This window comes from Xyrauchen texanus, chromosome 37 (genome assembly GCF_025860055.1).
Source record: "Xyrauchen texanus isolate HMW12.3.18 chromosome 37, RBS_HiC_50CHRs, whole genome shotgun sequence".
Lineage (NCBI taxonomy): Eukaryota > Metazoa > Chordata > Actinopteri > Cypriniformes > Catostomidae > Xyrauchen > Xyrauchen texanus.
In genome coordinates, this window is record NC_068312.1 from 30,521,247 (window position 1) to 30,542,754 (window position 21,508).

A 21,508-nucleotide genomic window follows, 5' to 3' on the forward strand; every position below is an offset into this window, starting at 1 on the left:
ATGCAGCTGCCCTGTATGTGTTTATGTTTTTGTGTTTTTATTTAATGAAATATTACTTTGATGCTTCGTCCAGTTCTCACCTCCTTTCCGTTTTACCCCGTTACAATGATTAAGTGTGAAAAAACACTGTAAATTCCAAAAGCCTAAAATGACCATATAAATAACGATTTAAGCAACTTTACAGCTCAAATACTTTTGACAGAAGAATTAATGTAAGTGCTTTGATAAAATTATAAGCATCACATTTCTGCCTTTAAACCCTACAAAAATTGGCCCCATTAACATTCATTGTATAAGTGCTTTTTTGTTTAAAAAAAAGAGGGATGCGTCAAAATATTTTTTTGTGTTCATAAGCATTATGCTACAAAAATTTGATTGAGCTTAACTTGTACTGAACCCATAATATTGCTTTAAACAAACCACAACCATAAGTATTTACCCTCATGCCATCCCAGATGTGTCTGACTTTCTTGCTTCTGCTGAACACAAATCAAGATTTTTAGAAGAAACTTTCAGCTCTGTAGGTCCACACAATGCAAGTGAATGGTGACCAGAACTCTGAGGGTCCAAAAAGGATATAAAGGCAGCAAAAAGTCATCCAATAATCTCATAAGACAGTTTTAAATCCATATCTTTAGAAGTGATATGATAGGTATGGGTGAGAAATAGATCAATATTTATGTCCTTGTTTAATGAATATCTACGATTTCACTTTCACATTCAGCCACTTACTGGTCGTGGCTGGTCAAATGAGGAGATTTATAGTAAAAATATATGTGTGAGTATGATGGCTCTCCATGTCAATCAAAACTGTCTCCTACAATCTGTGCTATTTGTTCTGTTAGCTGCTGTCATTCTAGTGGTCTGACACCCCATCTCAGGATGCTCTTTTAGTAATTACAGAGAATTGAGAATTCTCAAACCTGTCTGTCTTTGAGGATGGCCCATTTAGAGATGCTGATGGTGTCCTCGCATCATTCATGTCACGTTTCTTTGACCCTGTCTTTGGGATTGTTTCATGTAAAAGTCCTCCCTTTGTGGATGCCTCTTGCTCGGACTTGACATGGCATTTTGTAAAACAGGCTTTCTCTGCGTGATTTGCATGCATTTGAACAGAGCTTCTTGTTTTTTGTTTAATAAGCTACTTGTGGTGCTGGCTTTTGTTGTTTCAAGGACATCCGGCTTTATCTCCCATTACCAACACCAGCCGAGCCACTAATCACATCAGACAAGCACAACTCCTGCTTTAAAAAGGCCTCTTTGTCTCTCAGTCCAAAGAAAAAGGAAGAGAGAGAGAGAGAGAGGGAAAGAAGAATAAAAAGAGAAAAAGCCACTTAGTTTAATTTCATTAAATCTCTACTCTTCAAACAGCAATCTCTATCAGGGTTTACTTTTTTCTTTTCTGCTTCATAAAAATGGCTTAATATGCCAGTATGTTCCACTTAGCATTTAAATTATCGTTGTTTTTTACATCCATGTAATGCCATTATCATATTAGGTTTAGACTGGCCATCAAATGCAATTAACATTTTTAAAAACGTATTTATTCAGGCAGCGCCTGCAGGAACAGAGTTATTGAGGCTCAGAATTATGTTAGCTGAGATTAGAGTTATTGAAGTCATTTGCCTGCAAAGGTGAGATTGGAACACTGAGAAAAGGTTTACATCAGGTTACATGTATACAAAAGAAGAAGATTAGTGGATTAGCACTATAAGAACAGAAAGACTTAGGCAATATTACTGCAATAAAGTTCAATCTTATACTTTCTTTCTATTGAAGTTCTTTCATATCTTTGTTGGAAAAATATATTTTATTTTTTATTTAAAAGGTGAACTGTATAATTTCTGTGCTAAGACAAGCATCACTATTAGTAGGCACATACTTAGGGTTAAGGATTTAAGAAAGAAAAAACCTTACCCTGAGTATGAATCTTTGGCGTGTAATTAACCCCACACCATTTGTGCTACGGATATGAAGTATACTTAAAATCATGTAGCATGTTGAAAAGAGGTGTTCTATTACTTTTATAAGCAATTAGACTTATGATTTTCACCTGGCGGTCCATAAACAGGTGGAAAAGTCCCATGCGCTTATATTGACCACACATGAACTTAAGAAAACAGAGTCTTTGCAGAAAGCAGCATTTGATAGGTCATGTAAACAAGAACGCAGATTTCCGTACACCGTTTAAGGGATTAAGAGAAAGTGGTTTAACACACCGAAGTTTCTAACAGAGAACATAGCTTATGTAGTCATGTATATGCAGGGTTGGGGTGTAACGGACTACATGTAACAGGATTACATATTTAAAATACAAAATATAAGTAACTGTATTCTACTACAGTTACAATTTAAATCATTAGTAATTAGAATACAGTTACATTCAAAAAGTATTTTGATTACTGAAGAGATTATGTTGCATTTTATTGTCATTTGTTTCATTTAAAATTCATTCCTTTCAGAAGGAAACATTTCTACATATAAATGATGCGATCCAAAGTGCATTTGAACAGCGGTGAAACACTTTCTTATGATGTGTGACATTCATACGAGCAGACAGAGAAGTAAGTTTGAACTATGTTTGGAGCAGAAGAAATAGAAATAAAACTTGTCAGCTTTATGCTAAGCTATAATGCTATTTTTAGCCATTTTACATGCACATGTTACCAGGCACAATAATTTTTTTTTCACCAAGAAAATTCACGTTGGATCATAATTTCTTTTTTTCTAGTAAGATCTTTGATATTAGGGCAAAAATCGTGTTCCTGATAATAATTTTTGTATTGTTTTCCTGTAAAAATATAAAAAAATCCTTAAAACAAGATCAATTTGTTTTATCTTTTTTTAGAAACAACATTGCATAAGAAATTTATGTTTTTCAGAGAATGTATTTTTAACATGTGTATTATGTCTTACTGTACGAGCAAAGTTTTTATAGTCAAAACAAGTGAAGGTGGGCCTGGTTTGCTAATTGGTAAATACTCTTTAGTGCTACCACTCCTGGAGTTCGCTAGTTCGAAGAGTAATCCAAAGGATTTAGAATATGTTACTGACCTTGAGTAATCTAATGGAATAATGTTACAAATTACATTTTACAGCATGTATTCTGTAATCTGTAGTGGAATACATTTCAATAGTAATCCTCCCAACCCTGTGTATACACTTAAGCAGCGTTCTTACAGGTTTTTTATGAGTTCACATGTGCCTGAACAGACCGGTTAACAAAATTCATAGGATGGTGCCCAAGAACAAGTTAACACAGTGGAAAGAATTCAACATATTTGGGAGTACAGTGAGAAAAGCACATACATTCTAAACTACACCCATTTTCATGCCCTAATGTAATATATCGACTGTCCCTCACATTCGCTTATATGGACTTAAGTACATTGGGGGAATCCCGGAGTTTGACATAAGAGGGAAACTCCACTATTGCACAATTCCGCTGCAGGTAAGGAAACAAACACAGCAACAACTTGAGCAGCGGAGAATAAAAAAGCGAAGTCTTCTTCGGATGCCATGTTTTTTATTTACTCAATTGTCATAGGGAAATTATGTTGCTGTGGAGAAAGCTGCTTACTGAACAAGCCGCATGTATACGGGAGTGAAGGAATGCTGCTAAAATAGCTCATGTAAGAGCATACACAGATTTTGAGCCTTAAGCATCTTTCTCACTATAAACAGCTTTCTGGTGTCCATGTAAATGTGGTCATTGAAGGACTTGGGGATGGGTTACTTTAAACTAGGGCTAGTCCTGCAGTTGCCTAGCAACCACCCAATCACCCTACCATCCACATTGCAGCATGTTAAAAACCACCCAGAACACATTTGCAACCACATAGTAACACCCTGGCAACCCATCCACAACACTCTAGCAATGTGGTGGAACCAATCATGTTTAAATAATTTTTGTCTTGTTTTCTTGAGATCACAACTTGTTTTATGGCCTCTGTGGATTTCCATATGTATAAAAAACCATCATTATTTTTTGCAAATCCTTTTATTTGCACTAATGTCGCAGACATGTTTTATGGTCACAGTGCAACAAAAGTTTTAGAAAGTTCACAGGAATTAAGAGCCAGTTGTATGTGTGATTGCTGATGGTGTCATAACTGCTAGTAGTGTCACATAATCGCATAATTTAATTTTTTTTATAATTATTCAAGTAATTAAATTTTTTACTTATACCACAAAATTCCACAGGTATACATTATGTTTGATGCATTATGTGTCCTTTTCCATATCCAGTTATGTGGCCCTTCCTCCAAGCCCTGTCATGTAAGAAATAGCCCTGCACCTGCAAAGAAGAGAAAGCCACACACAGCGCCACCTTGTGGATACGAGAAGCCAACGGTGGCATACCAGAGCCACTGCTCTTCACCGTACACTCATCGTAAGATGTGCCAGCTGTCTGAAGACATCAGACAGCGACTACATCACCTCAAACTGGGGCTATATACGTTTAAGAAAGAGACTGTCACTCAGGGTCCTTTTGTGGTCGGTGATATTTGACTGATGATGCAATGGCAACTATTATATTTTATATATTTTGCTTAAAGTCACCCAAACTATTAAATAATACAAATGGATGAATGGGTATTGTGTACTGTGTGGTGACAAAATAATGTGAAATCAGAGCTCTGAGATTCTTTAAAGTAACACCTTGTCACGTTCCTGTGTTGTCTGGCCTATGTTCTCCGTTTCACCTATCACATTCCATGTCACATTCCTTGTGGTCCGGTCCGTGTTCTCTGTTTCACTCAGCACGTCAACTTCCATGGCACGTTTTCCTTGTTGTCCGCCCCGTGTTTCACTGTCTGTGTATAAAACTACAATTCCCACAATTCCTGGCCTCTCTCACTGCCTGCACTCTTCATTGGTCTCACCTGTGTCTCGTTTAGTCATCATTGTGTTTGTGTATTTAACCCGGTTTGTTTCACCATTCCCCTGTCGGTCTTTGATGTTTGTGGATGCCTGTCTCCGTGCTCCCGCTGATGTTTATCCTGCCTGTTCTACCTTTCATGTTTTTCGTGTTTCCAGGTTTTAGTGTCGTTTTACCCATCGTGGTCATTTCCTTTGTTCCTGTTTGTTTTGTCTCACTTTGATTTACAATAAAGTACACTGCATTTGGATCCAACCCATTGTCTGCCTCCTCCTGCATCGTGACAGAAAGACCGACCCAATAATGGATCCAGCAGCGGTTTTCACCGAACTGGCCCAGGCTGATCTGACCGTTTGCGAGTACTCGCGTCTCTTCTCCACGGTCGCCATCAACTCCGGGTTCGACGACGCTTCCCTGAAGACCATCTACTGGATCGGGTTACCATCAGCCCAGTGGTGGGAAGCGCCAGAACCCGGAGACCACACGTGGAGGGAGTACGTGAGTCTCGTCCTAAAGAAACTTGCGCCCGACGAACCACCCCTCAAGATCCCGGTTTTCGAGCCTGAGCCCACGCCTGCCACGGCCAGCGAGCCAGAGCCCACGCCTGCCACGGCCAGCGAGCCAGAGCCCACGCCTGCCACGGCCAGCGAGCCAGAGCCCTCGTCTGCCCCGGTCTGCGAGCCAGAGCCCTCGTCTGCCCCGGTCTGCGAGCCAGAGCCCTTGTCTGCTACGGCCAGCGAGCCAGAGCCCTCGTCTGCCCCGGCCAGCGAGCCAGAGCCCACGCCTGCCCGGCCAGCGAGCCAGAGCCCACGCCTGCCCGGCCAGCGAGCCAGAGCCCACGCCTGCCCGGCCAGCGAGCCAGAGCCCACGCCTGCCCGGCCAGCGAGCCAGAGCCCACGCCTGCCACGGTCAGCGAACCGTTAGCCCCGATGTCAGTGAGCCAGCGCCTGTCGCCTCAGCCGTCAGCGAGCCAGCGCCTGTAGCCTCCGGCGTCAGCGAGCCAGCGCCTGTAGCCTCCGGCGTCAGCGAGCCAGCGCCTGTAGCCTCCGGCGTCCGCGAGCCAGCGCCTGTAGCCTCGGCGTCCCTGAGCCAGCGCCTGTAGCCTCGGCCGTCCCTGAGCCAGCTAGCCAGCGCCTGTAGCCTCGGCGTCCCTGAGCCAGCCTGTAGCCTCGACCGTCCCTGAGCCAGCGCCTGTAGCCTCGACCGTCCCTGAGCCAGCGCCTGTAGCCTCGACCGTCCCTGAGCCAGCGCCTGTAGCCTCGACCGTCCCTGAGCCAGCGCCTGTAGCCTCGACCGTCCCTGAGCCAGCGCCTGTAGCCTCGACCGTCCCTGAGCCAGCGCCTGTAGCCTCGACCGTCCCTGAGCCAGCGCCTGTAGCCTCGACCGTCCCTGAGCCAGGCCTGTAGCCTCGACCGTCCCTGAGCCAGCGCCTGTAGCCTCGACCGTCCCTGAGCCAGCGCCTGTAGCCTCGACCGTCCCTGAGCCAGCGCCAGTAGCCGTGACCGTCCATGAGCCAGCGCCAGTAGCCGTGACCGTCCAAGAGCCAGCGCCAGTAGCCGTGACCGTCCAAGAGCCAGCGCCAGTAGCCGTGACCGTCCAAGAGCCAGTGCCAGTAGCCGTGTCTGTCCAAGAGCCAGTGCCAGTACCCGAGCTTTCCAGAGCTCCGCCTTCCGAGCTTTCCAGAGCTCCGCCTTCCGAGCTTTCCAGAGCTCCGCCTTCCAAACCTTCCGAGCTTTCCAGAGCTCCGCCTTCCGAGCTTTCCAGAGCTCCGCCTTCCGAGCTTTCCAGAGCTCCGCCTTCCGAGCTTTCCAGAGCTCCGCCTTCCGAGCTTCCCGAGCTTTCCAGAGCTCCGCCTTCCGAGCCTCCCGAGCTTCCCAGAGCTCCGCCCTCCGGGCTTCCCAGAGCTCCGCCTCCCGAGCTTCCCAGAGCTCCGCCCTCCGAGCTTTCCAGAGCTCCGCCCTCCGAGCTTTCCAGAGCTCCGCCTCCCGAGCTTTCCAGAGCTCTGCCTCCCGAGCCTCCCAGGGCTCCGTCTCCCGAGCCTCCCAGGGCTCCGTCTCCCAAGTCTCTCGAGCCTCCCAGGGCTCCGTCTCCCAAGTCTCTCGAGCCTTCCAGGGCTCCGCCTCTCGAGCCTCCCGAGCCTCCCAGGGCTCCTCCTCCCGAACCTCCCAGGGCTCCGCCTTTCAAGTCTCTCGAGCCTCCCAGGGCTCCTCTCGAGCCTCCCAAGCCTCCGCCCCTCAAGCCTCTCGAGCCTTCCAGGGCTCCGCCTCTCGAGCCTTCCAGGGCTCCGCCTCTCAAGCCTCTCGAGCCTTCTAGGGCTCCGCCCCTCGAGCCTCCTACGGCTCTGCCTCCAGAGCCTCCTGAGCCTTCCACGGCTCCGCCTCCCGAGCCTTCTACGGCTCCGCCTCCCGAGCCTCCTAGGGCTCTTCTCCCTGAGCCTCCTACGGCTCCGCCTCCAGAGCCTCCTATGGCTCTGCTCCCAGAGACTCCAGAACCTTCTAGAGCTCCGCCTCCCGAGCCTCCTACAGCTCTGCCCCCAGAGACTCCAGAGCCTCCCTCGGCTCCGCCTCCTAGGCCTTCCTCGGCTCTGCCTCCTACGGCTCTACTCCCCGAGCCTCCTATGGCTCCGTCTCCAGAGCCTCCTATGGCTCTGCTCCCAGAGACTCCAGAACCTTCTAGAGCTCCACCTCCCAAGCCTCCTACGGCTCCGCCTCCCGAGCCTCCTACAGCTCTGCACCCCGAGACTCCAGAGCCTCCCGAGCCTCCCTCGGCTCCGCCTCCTAGGCCTTCCTCGGCTTCGCCTCCTACGGCTCTACTCCCAGAGACTCCAGAGCCTTCTAGGGCTCTGCCTCCTGAGCCTCCTACGGCTCCGCCTCCCAAGCCTCCTACGGCCCTGCCCCCAGGGACTCCAGAGCCTCCCAGGCCTCCTAGACCTGTCCCTGTCTTGAGGCCGCCTCCCAGGCCTCCTAGACCTGTCCCTGTCTTGAGGCCGCCTCCCAGGCCTCCTGAACCTGTCCCTGTCCTGTGGCCGCCTCCTGGGCCTGGACCTGTCCCTGTCCGGTGGCTGCCTCCCAGGCCTCCTAGACCTGTCCCGGTCTTGTGGCCGCCTCCCAGGCCTCCTAGACCTGTCCCTGTCCTGTGGCCGCCTCCCAGGCCTCCTGGATCTGTCCCTGCCCCTTGGACTGCCCTCTTGCCCTTGTGCCTCCGTGGACTGCCTAATTGCCCCTTGTGCCCCCTTGGTCTGTCTCCGTGTCCCTTGTGCCTCCTTGGTCTATCTCCGTGTCCCTTGTGCCTCCTTGGTCTATCTCTGTGTCCCTTGTGCCTCCTTGGTCTATCTCTGTGTCCCTTGTGCCTCCTTGGTCTGTCTCTGTGTCCCTTGTGCCTCCTTGGTCTGTCTCTGTGTTCCTTTGTGCCTCCTTAGTCTGTCTTTGTGTCCCTTGTGCCCCTCTGGTCTGTCTGTTTTCCCCCTTGTCCAGCCCCCCTCTCCTTTAACCTCTGTTTATTTTTCCTATTCTGTTGTTTCTTAGGACCGTCTGGAATGCGGTCCTTTTGACGGGGGGCTATGTCACGTTCCTGTGTTGTCTGGCCTATGTTCTCCGTTTCACCTATCACATTCCATGTCACATTCCTTGTGGTCCGGTCCGTGTTCTCTGTTTCACTCAGCACGTCAACTTCCATGGCACGTTTTCCTTGTTGTCCGCCCCGTGTTTCACTGTCTGTGTATAAAACTACAATTCCCACAATTCCTGGCCTCTCTCACTGCCTGCACTCTTCATTGGTCTCACCTGTGTCTCGTTTAGTCGTCATTGTGTTTGTGTATTTAACCCGGTTTGTTTCACCATTCCCCTGTCGGTCTTTGATGTTTGTGGATGCCTGTCTCCGTGCTCCCCCTGATGTTTATCCTGCCTGTTCTACCTTTCATGTTTTTCGTGTTTCCAGGTTTTAGTGTTGTTTTACCCATCGTGGTCATTTCCTTTGTTCCTGTTTGTTTTGTCTGACTTTGATTTACAATAAAGTACACTGCATTTGGATCCAACCCATTGTCTGCCTCCTCCTGCATCGTGACACACCTATTGCCTAGATTACAGCTCTGCATTCTCCGGGTATTCTTTTAATCAACTTCATGATGTCCAAACTGAGATGTTTCATGAGGTCCTCTTGAGGGATTTCCCATGTACTGTATGATTGTCTAGTCACTATCCAATCATATTCTTTAAAAAAATAAAAAGTTTTGTAAATATATGTACTTGTCTTTAGAATTCATTAAAAAGTATTTAAGCATAAGTCATAAGGTCAGTTTTAAGATCAAGTGAAATTGAATTTAGTCAAGCGCATCCAAACTTAAATTTTTTTACAGTTAAACATGGATTCAAATATATGCACAAAGTGACATCCAAGTACTTGTGTCCATTTTCACTAATTAACATGTATGGTGTTATACTGTTAAGACTTTTTGATGTGAATTTTCATATTTTCATTTCTCTGTGATTGCACTTGATTAAAGCCGACAGACGGTTGTGTCAAAATGTCCGCCTAATTCTTGACTGGCGTAAAAAACATCAATTCTCCCTCTTGTTTCTTTTCCTGTGTTTTCTAAAACAACAGTCCCTCCTGGGGTGCAAATATCAAAGCTGTCATGTTATAAAAGGCAGCTCTTGGATTTGCGTTTGATATCATCGTGGCATTTTCTGTCACAGGCCTATTAAAAAAAAGAGTAGCCTTTTCAAAGGAAATCCGGAGGCTACAATTAACCTAAGTAATTAAGAGTCAGGCTATGATTAACAAATACGTCCCTCTTTATTTGAGCAGATTAGACTGCTTAGTTTATTATCATTATGTGTTTAAAGTCGGCACACTTGTTTTGCATGAAAACTAAATAGCTTGTTTCATTAGCCGGCGTGGTACCTTTACTATTTAAATGAAGTGGCACCGGTCTAATTGAAGTTTGAAAGTTGGATTGATACACAGACACCTGAATGAGTTTGAGTCTGAGTTAGTTAAAACTAAAAGTTTGTTGTCTCGCTTTCACCTTTTCACAGAAGTGATTAACCCTGAAATTAAAGACAAATGCATTTAAATAATCAATGCCCCATGTGTCATTGGAGAGTTGATGCACATTGCTTCACCTGTTAAAGAGGGGCGAAGTAGCTGATTGCATTTTCTATTTGCAGGTGCCCCGAAGCCCAGACGCATCATTGATATAATCCCCTACACATCCTCCATCTCAGTCTTCTACAAAAGGAAGCCCCCTGCATCTGAGATCACGGAGCTGTGCCACAGACATCACAGGTCACAATGGGTGTTGTGTTTTTAAAGGAATAGTTCACCCCAAAAAGAAAAATCCTGTAATCATTACTCACCCTCATGTTGTTCCAAACCTGTACAACTTTCTTTTTCCCATGGAACACAAAAGTTGATGTAAGACAAAATGTTAGCCTCCGCCACCATTCGCTTGGCGACTGAGGCTGTCATTAAGCCTAACATCCCTTTTTTGGTGAACTATCTCTTTAGTTTCAATATTTGGGCCCTCAAGAACTAGTAATGCCACTAATAAATATTATTAGAGGTGGTTTGCGTGTTGTGTATTACATAGAGTTAAAGTCAGAGGTTTACATACACCTTAGCCAAATACATTTAAACTCAGTTTTTCAAAATTCCTGACATTTAATTGTTGAAAACATTCCCTGTCTTAGGTCAGTTAGGACCACTACTTTATTTTCAGAATTAAAGTAGAGAGAACTGTTTATTTCAGAATTGATTTATTTCACCACATTCCCAGTGGGTAAGAAGTGTACATACACTTTGATAGTATTTGGTAGCATTGCCTTTAAATTGTTTAACTTGGGTCAAACGTTTTGGGAATCCTTTCACAAACTTCTCACATTAAGTAGTTGGAATTTTGGCCAATTCCTCCAGACAGGTTTGTAGTCCTCCTTGCTCGCACACGCTTTTTCAGTTCTGCCCACACATTTTCTTTTTGAAAATTGAGGTCAGGGCTTTGTGATGGCCACTCCAATACCTTGACTTTGTTGTCCTTAAGCCATTTTGCCACAACTTTTGAGGTATGCTTGGGGTCATGGCCCATTTGGAAGACCCATTTGCAACATAGCTTTAACTTCCTGTGTGATGTTTTGAGATGTTGCTTCAATATATCCACATCATTTTCCTTCCTCATGATGCCATCTATTTTGTGAAGTACACCAGTCCCTCCTGCTGCAAAGCACCCCACAAGATGACGCTGCCACCCCCATGCTTCACGGTTGGGATGGTGTTCTTCGACTCGCAAGCCTTACCCTTTTTCCTCTAAACATTACAATGGTCATTATGGCCAAACAGTTCAATTTTTGTTTCATTAGACCAGAGGTCATATCTCCAAGTAAGATCTTTGTCCCCATGTGCACTTGCAAATTGTTGTCTGGCTTTTTTATGGCAGTTTTGGAGCAGTGGCTTCTTCCTTGCTGCGCAGCCTTTCAGGTTATGTTGATATAGAACTCGTTTTACTGTGGATATAGATACATGTCTACCTGTTCCTCCAGCATCTTCACATGGTCCTTTGCTGTTGTTCTGGGATTGATTTGCACTTCTCGCACCAAACTACATTCATCTCTAGGAGACAGAGTGTGTCTCCTTCCTGAGCGTCATGATAGCTGCATGTTCCCATAGTGTTTATAATTTCGTACTATTGTTTGTAAAAATGAACGTGGTACCTTCAGGCATTTGGAAATTGCTTGGCTGATTTCTTTTGATTTTCCCATGATGTCAAGCAAAGAGGCACAGAGTTTGAAGGTAGGCCTTAAAATACATTCACATGTACACTTCAATACACCTCTTATAAGAAGCTACTTAGCTAATTGTCTAAAGGCTTGATATCATTTTCTGGAATTTTCCAAGCTGCTTAAAGGCACAGTTAACTTAGTGTATGTAAACTTCTGACCCACTGGAATTCTGACAGTCAGTTAAAAGTGAAATAATCTGTCTGTAAACAATTGTTGGAAAAAAATTACTTGTGTCATGCACAAAGTAGATGTCCTAAATGACTTGCAAAACTATAGTTTGCTAATATAAAACCTGTGGAGTGGTTAATAAATTTGTTTTAATGACTTCAACCTAAGTGTATGTAAACTTCTGTCTTCAACTGTATATAACAGTATTCACCAACAAATGCTGTCTAGATCCCTCTCTCCTTGGAAGTTTCAGATCAAAGCCCACCCAGATACATTACAAAGCAATCAGTTTGTCAACATAGAGGCTGTAAAGGAACATCAATTTGGATAATTTGGATTCATGTAGGATACTGCTAGCCTATTTTGACCCTGATTTCTACACCATGTCCTTTTAGAAGGTGTCCACCCAGGCAGCCAGGAGTGCTCAGAATAAAGTCCCCAAAGACCATTCGACCCCTGTGTCCAGCATTCTCAGAAATCAGAGTCATGTCCTTACCTGCTCTTCCCTTAGAGAACGGTGAGTTTAACCCTTTTATTTTTTAGTTTCAGATTAAAACAATATTCATCAAGAAAAAAAAAAAAAAAGCCTGGATTCGAATTTACCCATTGGGAGTTAATTGGATCATTATTAATGATCTCTAAATGACAGGTGGTTGGAGGGAAGGGGCTAAAAATAAGAGGGCTTGGTGATGTCAGCCAAAAAGTTAAGTAATTTCAGAGGTAGAGCAAGTTATTAAATTAATGAAAGATTATGCAGGCAAACATAATTATTTTCTTTTGAATAACATAATGCGGATAATTCATTGACGATAAGTGGGTGTTTCTTCAAATACACGCAGATTTAAACTTTTGCTTTTTGTTATATGAAGGTCTCATTAAAAATGTTACTATGCATTCATAATTTATTTTTGATATTATTTCCAGAATCTGATGTTTGGCCATGTTTGTTCATTACTTAAGAGAAAAGGGGGAAAAAAGAAGGGTTTCAACTAGATCAGATTTATTAAAATAAATTTAATTTTACACACAATTTACAATCATATTTGAATCAAACTACAAAATTATTATTAAGACATTTAGGTATTACAGTTTAATTTTATGTTGAAGCATGATTTTCTGTAAAGTTGCTTTGAAACGTTATGTGTGTTGTGAAAAGCACTATACAAATAATAATAAAAAATACTTTTTAAAAGCCTTTTATGTGTGGATTTTACTGTTTTAGCATTGTCCCCGATTTTCAATATCTAAAAATATAAATTATTATGTTTAAAATGGATAATCTAAACAAAGAGTGAAAAAAATAATAAACTATTTCAGGATTGTATATATATATATATATATATATATATATATATATATATATATATATATATATATATATATTTATTTATTATTTATTTTTAAATACATTTTTCCAAAAATTACGGCTATCCAACTGTTGTGGCGTCATTTCCACCACACTTAACAATGTTTTTCAAAAGGTAGTTTACTAGATAACCAAGTCGACAACAGTATCAGTGAAGAGCATGCTTGAGATGAAAAATGGAAGTTAGGGAATGATGAAGTTATATTTGAAGAAAACAAAGAAAAGCATAGTAAATATCACTTGTGAGTGGAGTATTTTTATTAGGTGTCATTTCCCAAATATAAACTGTGAAATTTGCATTAGCAAGACAGAGTCGGCTTTTAAATAATAATAATAATAATAATAATAATAATAATAATTTCCATCACACAATTCTGTTAAACACAATACAAAATTTGAGATGTAGTGGAAATAACACTTTGTTTGGCTGGAATTATAATGGTTTTCTGTGATGCATGTTGGGCATTGTTAGTAGACAAATTTAAAAGAAAATTGTTAGTGTTAAAAATGGATAAGCAAGACTTTACTATCTAGAAGTCCACAATGCCAAAAGTGTCTGAAGATAAAGAAACACCCAAGACCAGGAACATGTATTAAGAAAGTAAATATGGTCAGTTTTGATTACTGTTGACTTTTAAAGTGAACTCAGCATTTATAGTACATACTCTTCATTGGAGTTAAACAATTAGTAGGAATTTATCTTTGTTCTTTTCTTGCTGTTTGTTTTTGTCATTAGACTGATTTATTTTTTCATTAGGAACAAACAGAACCATTATACTCATTTATCTTTCCATGTGTGTTTTTCATTTTATGCTGTGCCCATGGTATTTTCCCAAATCCATAATAGATTATATGCATTTTCCTCTAACCTACCAATATGCAGTGAACATACATAAAAGCGCTACCCCATAGCCTGTTTCCTTATGAATTTCCAATTACATGATATTGACTAAATGTGCGCCTCATAAAAACAAAGGCCAGTAAACAGAGAGTCCATTCCACAAATCCATATTGTGATCACACAACAGACAAGATGAATTTACTACCCCACCTTCAGATGACAGAATCTGATGTTTGGTCATGTTTGTTCACTACTTAAGAGAACGGGAGAAAAAAAGAAGCTGTGAAAACAAGAGGAAATGTTATTGATTGGGTTTCAGCGAGATCTAATGCGTTTGACCCGACGCACAGTTTAATAAATTCTGAGAGACCCGTGTCATTGATCTAAACATCAGCTGCAAAACCAGCAAATGTTTGTTTGTTTGCTAGTCTCTCTACCGCCTCTTTTTCCACAGGGGTAAGAGCAAACATTTAAAATCAATAGACAATCTAAGACTTGAGAGTAAATAGTGAGAATTGTGTGATACTATCCTGTCAATTGAAAGCATGGCCGGAGTCAGAGACCAGCAGATTAAGCTTTGCTCCACAGATGCATGCAATGAGAGAGCATGCACGTCTTTTCTGAGCTGCTGATGGGGGAGTGAAAGAAATGTTGGGTTCTTAAGTTCAGTCTGCACTTTTATGCTTAGTTTGTGCTAATTATAAAGACTGTCTCAAGCAGTTTTCAACTAGTTCTGCTTTTAGGCCTAAATTTTAGGCGGTTACATTACACAAGTGGTGAACCAAAATATTTGTTTAGCATACCAAAATGTTCTTAAAGGGATAGTTCACACAAAAAATTTGAATTCCGTCATGATTTGATCTATTCTCATGTTGTTCCAAATCTGTATCACTTGTTTCCATTGTGAGGAGGAAAAAGATGACATGAAAGTGAATGGGGACTGAGGTTATCCTTATGAGGTATGAGGACTCATATATCCTTTGGTGTTCCAGTCATATGTGTTTAGAAAAACATGAGGATAAGTAAATGATGACAGAATTTTCATTTTTTAAATCAAACATTGAAATGTATTATGTTGGCTTGAAAAAAAAAACATTCCCTCATTCTGTAAACTTTGTTGAGGTTTTTTTTTAATTCCTAAACCAAGACAGAAATTTCAATAACTTTCAAGCTACAGCCACCAAACTCAGCACAGACATTTAGACTGTTCTGAAATAGTGCACCATGTCTTTTCTAACTAATCAGACTTACGGTTTTTGCACAGCAGAAGATCAAGTTTGGAAAAACCCCATAGACTTGCATTGACAGAATGTTTAAAAGGGCCAATAGAATGCTCGTTAATTAACAGCCAGAAATTCAAATCAGTGCATCTAATTTAAAAAAAAGATATATTATTATTATTTATTTTTTGCATAGTGTTGTTCATAATTTTTTTAGGATGAGGGCATGTCATTTGCCATGCTTCTACCACGTGACAGAATAATTGTATTATTTGCAATGAACATTGTTATCACAACCCGCAAACAAGTTTTGGGACATGACCCTCTGATCTAAAGCACAGCTTGCTTTATGGCATTTAAAGATGAAGAACCATAGTAATGCATATTCTTTTATACAAATTTGCTATTTTTTTTAACATTTTTTCCATTTTGTTTCTTCTTTATACAGGTTCTTATTCATTAGATATTATATCATTTTATTACTAGTTTATTCCTGTGCAGGTTTTGACACTCTGAACCCCAGGACAGAAGTTATGTGGATAATTCTTCATCTAAGCCTCTCTTTCTCTCTCTTGTGGCATATTTAGATGCATAGAATGAAAATATCAGCATTTGCTACAGGGCTGCAGATAAATGTCTCTGCGTGTGTATTTGTGATTTAACTTTATGATTTAACTGGTTTGAAATTTACAACAAGCCATCTGGATTTCCCAAGGTAATAGCACTCCGCACTGAAAGGGCAACAGCACAGACTAGTGGTCAGAATTGGTATTAAACTGTCGTGGTGTATTTACTCCAGTGTCCTTGATGTCATAACTAGTTCTAATGGTTCACTACATAGCCTAAATTGCGGTGTGTGGACATGCCATTCTAATCAACGGCTTTTTCTATTTCAGCTACATCCATTACTTGAAGGTACCAAATAAGTTTCCATATTAATGCTCATGGTTTTAAATTTAAAGGGTAGTTCATGTAAAACTGAAAATTCTGTCATCATTTACTCTCTTGTTGTTACAAACCCATTTGATCTGCTTTCTTCTGTGGAACACAAAAGTAGATGTTAGGCATAATGTTAGGGACTGACAGCCTTTCATTCTCTATTCACTGTTTGCATACAAAGAAAGTGAATGGTGACAGAAACGAAACATTCTACCTAACATCTCCTTTTGTGTTCCACGAAAAGAAAGTCATATGGGTTTGAAACAGTGCCAGAAATTAACTTATTGCCCCTTAATGTTTTTCAGCTGAATTTTTTCTCACGAACCCTTTCAGTTCTTAACAAGCACATATAGGTGTGGGGTTCATGTGTCCAATACATTTGGTCATGGAGAAATTTAGAATTTGACAGTTTCATTGCTTAATCGAGATTCATTCATTCATAAAAATCTAAAAATGTCTCTTTAGGGTGAGACTTCCTTTCAGGCATGTCATGTTTCACTCTTGCAGGTTCCAGAGTTCCTCCTGTCCCTCACAGAGGGACAGGAGAATCTTAAACACCCATGAACTCCACTGCAAGCTTTCCTTTGTAGGCTACGTCTAAGACAGCAATTTCTAGTAATGCTGTCATTTTGCACACAGGTTAACTTGTGCATGCTCAAAAATCACTCATTACTGTAAATGTCATTGTTTCAAACATTATCAATTTGCTCTGTCAGCCATTCTGTATTCTTCACATCCATTGTGTCAGGATGTACCACCACTGCCTTCCAGGAAGTGAACATGCTAATCACCTTACATGCTTATTCTTCACGAATCGCTTGTGCAGTAAAATCGTGGGCCGTTTAAGCGCATCGCCACCCACACTGCATTCCACTAGAACACCCTGATGTGATAGCAAAGCGAAAGAGTTCTAATTACTCTAAAGCTTCTGCAAATCCCCCTTAGAGGAAAAAAATAGAAAGTGTGTTCAGTGGGAGGGAGGTCTTGGTGCTGACGGCTGTCGTTACAGGCGTATCTTTGCAGATGAAGGAGAGAGAAAGAGGAGAGGTGCCACTGTGGCACAGTTGGGTGCCTAGCACAACGTGGCTGAAGCCCAGCTCAAGTATAGAAATGTGTAATCCACTCCAAAGTTAAATAGAGGGAAGAAGAGGGATTTATTATAAGGATATTAATCAAGCAGTTCAAAGGATCTGCTTTTGTAAAGAGTTTCACTCTTCATTGCATTAGCAGCTTTTAGAGAAATGTAATTAGCTTGGGATATTCAGCAGCACTGTTTGCATATCTTTATGCTAATTTCACCATGTTAGAGAACTGAACATTTTTTTTTTTTACAGTGTTAATATAGTGATAATCATTTGGAAGATCATCCATATTTTCAGAACTTCATTGTTAATTATATTTTGTCCTGTTTGTGTTTGTTTTGTCAGGATGAAGTAAGAAGGAAGGGGTCACAAAGAGTTTACCTGGCCCTGTCTACCATGGGTCACTGATTGACAACTGCTTACCATAGGACAGGTAAACACCCCATGTATTGCAAGGTAGCACTGTATTGATATTCCTCAAACATTCTGGTTGATTCTAAATCTCTAACACTAATGGCTCTTTTTTTCATTTTTATGAATGCGCAACGACCGTGCACTACGTCTTATCCAATTTCCATGAGCGTGCTAATTTTTAGCGCAGTTTCCATACCATTGGGGAGAGTACCAACGTAACATTCTGGCATCTTTCACAGTTTATCAAAGACAATGGGTTTTTGAGTAAATTGTATTAATATATTTTGATCATTGGAAAGCTATTTCAGGGGATAAAATAGTGTTGAAAAAATCTTAATGAAATCAATAGGCAGTCTCTGCAGTCTACGCATGCGACCTAGTAGGTCTAAATTATAAGAAACGTATATACAGTATAACATTATATTAGCCTTGTTTGATAAGCATAATTGTAATGGCAATAGAGAGAAGATATGTTCTTATTAAACAGATTATTTAAGAAGACACTAGTAAAGTAACGTGACCATGCAGTTTAAAATTTAAATATGTGGTTAACAAAGGAGATTAGAGTAAAAGTGGGCATCCAGGGTGCAGGCCCGGCTCCACAGCGGGGCCTGGATGGTCTTGGCCCACCCAATCATGAACTTGGCCCACTTTGAGAGCAACACCTACACCCACCCCTCCAACTGTCTGTCTTACCTGGTGGGTCCGATGGCCCTCCTTACATCTTAGAGCTGGAGCCAGGCCTGCCACGGTGCGATTTTCGGCCTGCCATTTTTTTTTTTTTTTCAGGTTTTATTCCACGAATGGAGTCAAGCGGTTTACGAGCAGCTCAAGACCTCCCTTTAATTTTTTTTAAATGTCAAAAAATTCGGGCCAATATGGTGATCTACCTGAAGTTGACCAATCAGGATAAGGTGTTACAATTCACAAGATCAATGAAACTGAATGTTCAAGCTTTTCCAAATTTTGAGAAAAAGGTAATGTTAAAACTGTGTTTTTCCAAAATTATTCATGACCAGATCACTGGGAAGGATTCATGAGAAATGCTATGCTGTTCTCTGCTCTTCAAACAAATAATTTGCCATACCGGTTCACTGTGACAGATAATGAGAGAGCTGTAACATTTCTGCCTTGGTCAAATTGTATTCGTCATACTTGTATTTGTTTCTACGGAAACTCAAAAAGGCCTTGTGTTATTATTATTTTTCTGTCTTGTTTTCACCTGATCTCGACATAACAAATTCTCGTGATCTCGACATAACAAAAAGTTGTTTTCAATAAGGCTATCTGGAGGCAACAGCTAAACGCATTGCTGCATAATGGATAACCAAATATGTCATTACTTTGATCAAGGACTCACTCAAGCTTAAATAGCTGTATGTCTCTCAATCCTTGACAACTTCCAGATTAGTGTCAGCAGGGCCAGACTGGGACACAATTTCAGGCCGGGAAATCCTACACCCATCCAGGCCATCCTATGCACCCAAATAAAATTTAGAAACACGGACAATATGGGTCTGCACATAACGTCCTGTGCACTGCAATTACAACTGCAATAAATAATGTTATGAGATTGATGTTTTAAATAAATGTTTGAATATAAAAAAATGCAATACTTAAACATCAAACTAAACCGCCAATAGGTGGCGGCAAGTGACCGTCTTAATTAGTGAGTCATTCATACTAAAGATTCGTTCAAAACGCCGCCCTGCTGTAGCTTTCTTTGGAACTATTTTAGTCGGTGAAATAGAACAAAAACAGTTAATATGGTTTGTGTCTAAAATGTAAGTAACTTAATAATAAATATTAACTACGCTACTTGTTTATTGAACAATAAATTCAATGTAACATTTTCAATCGTGATAATGTTCAGCAAAACAGCTCCCTTAGTTGTGTTATGTTAAACTAAATCATATGTTATAAAAAAAATAAAAAAAAAAAAAAAAAACAACAATTAGAATTTTTACCTCAGTACTTTTCTGTGTGCACTCATTTGTTTTGATTTCTCCACGACTGTAACGTTAGACGGGCGCTGCTCGCATTTTCTGTTTAACCGTTTGTCTGAGGCGTAAATTCGAATCGTAGCCTTGCCAGTCAAGACGAACAGATTCATGATTTAATGTTTTTTATTGTTATTAATATTAATAATAATTTTATTGAATAACGAATTCAAAAATGATCACTGGTAAAGGTAGTAATATAAAATAATAATAATGAAAAAACAAAATGGAAAAAAAAACGCTGGCTGGCAGCAGGCCAACTTAGTCGCCAGGCCAGCGGGAATTGTCCCGGTGCTCCCGATGGCCAGTCCGGGCCTGAGTGTCAGACACCTTAGAAGAAGACTATCACGTCTACAACTTTGTCGTAGACAATACAGTGACCCTGAACGTTTGGTCAATTTAATTGCCAGCCAACTTGAGGGACCGGGACGTCTGCATGACTGCGGTCAAGCCAGCCGCGATTTAGATCCGAGTGCGCGCATATTGCAGTTATAACGGTACTTTGCGGAAAGAACGGAAAGACGCGCTTCTTGGCTCCTGTTGAGTGCAGAAGAAAGCGAGTCTTGCTATATTGATGGAAAGCGTTTATTAAGTGTTTGTGAAATTCTGGTGTTTATGAATATGTTTGATTTAGCCTATGTGAAAGGTGCTATATTGTCTTGGTGCTATATTGACTGGTTTAGAAGTCACTTGGATAGGGCAGGTGAATATTTTATAACCAAAGTGTAATGAATTAACATAAAATTACATTTACATATTATATAATACATTTTACTTTTCTACCAAGGATCTCTCATTGTCCTTCATACCTTGTAATAAACTTTGAATTGTAAATCCTGTAGGTCAATTAAAACTGTATATATAATATTTTTTAGAAAATTTAAAGGAAAATCACAAGACTGGCTTGGCCAGTGGCTGCATTAGCTAAAAACTCAGCGCAGCTCAACATACTGAATTAAATTAATCCATATCTAATATCTTCTATTTACAGATTATCACGATGTTTCTTGTTTATATCTTGCAGTATAATTTATTTCGTCATATTTTCATCAACTGTAAGCTTTAATAAAATCATTTAATAATCTTCATGATGATCCTTTTTCATCTTGTCTTCCTTTATATATTCCATCAACAAACCTTTTTATCATTGATTCTGTTGACAAGATTGATCATGTAAAAATAATAAGGCTTACATTTATATCAAATCAGCTGTATCACGAGCTTCACCTCTTAAATTGATAAATATAATACAATGCAAACATTAATAGTCGATAAAACGCTTCAATAATATTAAAATATACTTGTAACTGGTGGAGATTCAGGAGAGTCCCCTATTCTCCATGTAAAAGCACTTTGAGTGTAGTGTCAGAATATTGTGCAATTCATGCATTAAAAATATGTAAATAAGAGTGTTTAACTTCATCAAAGCAAGTTTACATTTTTAAATGTTTAATTGTATAACATAATTATAGAAACATGAAAATAGCATGTTATAACTAAGTTTTGAATATCTTCCAGTCATGATCACATAGGCGGGGTCCAGGTAACCTAAAATCATGAGATTCATGCACCAGAGTAGTAGTATCAAAACATGACTGACGTAAAGTATTCTTCAGCAAATTGCTTGCAATTTTTTTACACTTCAACCACAGATGTCGCTAGAAAGCACATTTCTTATTAATCCTCAAATAAATTTTTTCATTCTTAATTTCTTAAATTAAAAGTGAAATGAAAATATTCTGATATTCATTTTGACATTCCAAGTGAGTTAAAGTAAACAGAGTATACATTTTAGGACTTTATTTGTGGATGTTTGCTACTCA

At 40.8% G+C, this 21,508-nt stretch overlaps 1 pseudogene; it reads left to right on the top strand.

Moving 5' to 3' along the window:
* LOC127630589 (spermatogenesis-associated protein 6-like) overlaps nt 1-16,790 on the top strand; it is a 37,167-nt pseudogene extending 20,377 nt beyond the window's left edge.
* Nucleotides 16,791-21,508: the final 4,718 nt, after the last annotated feature.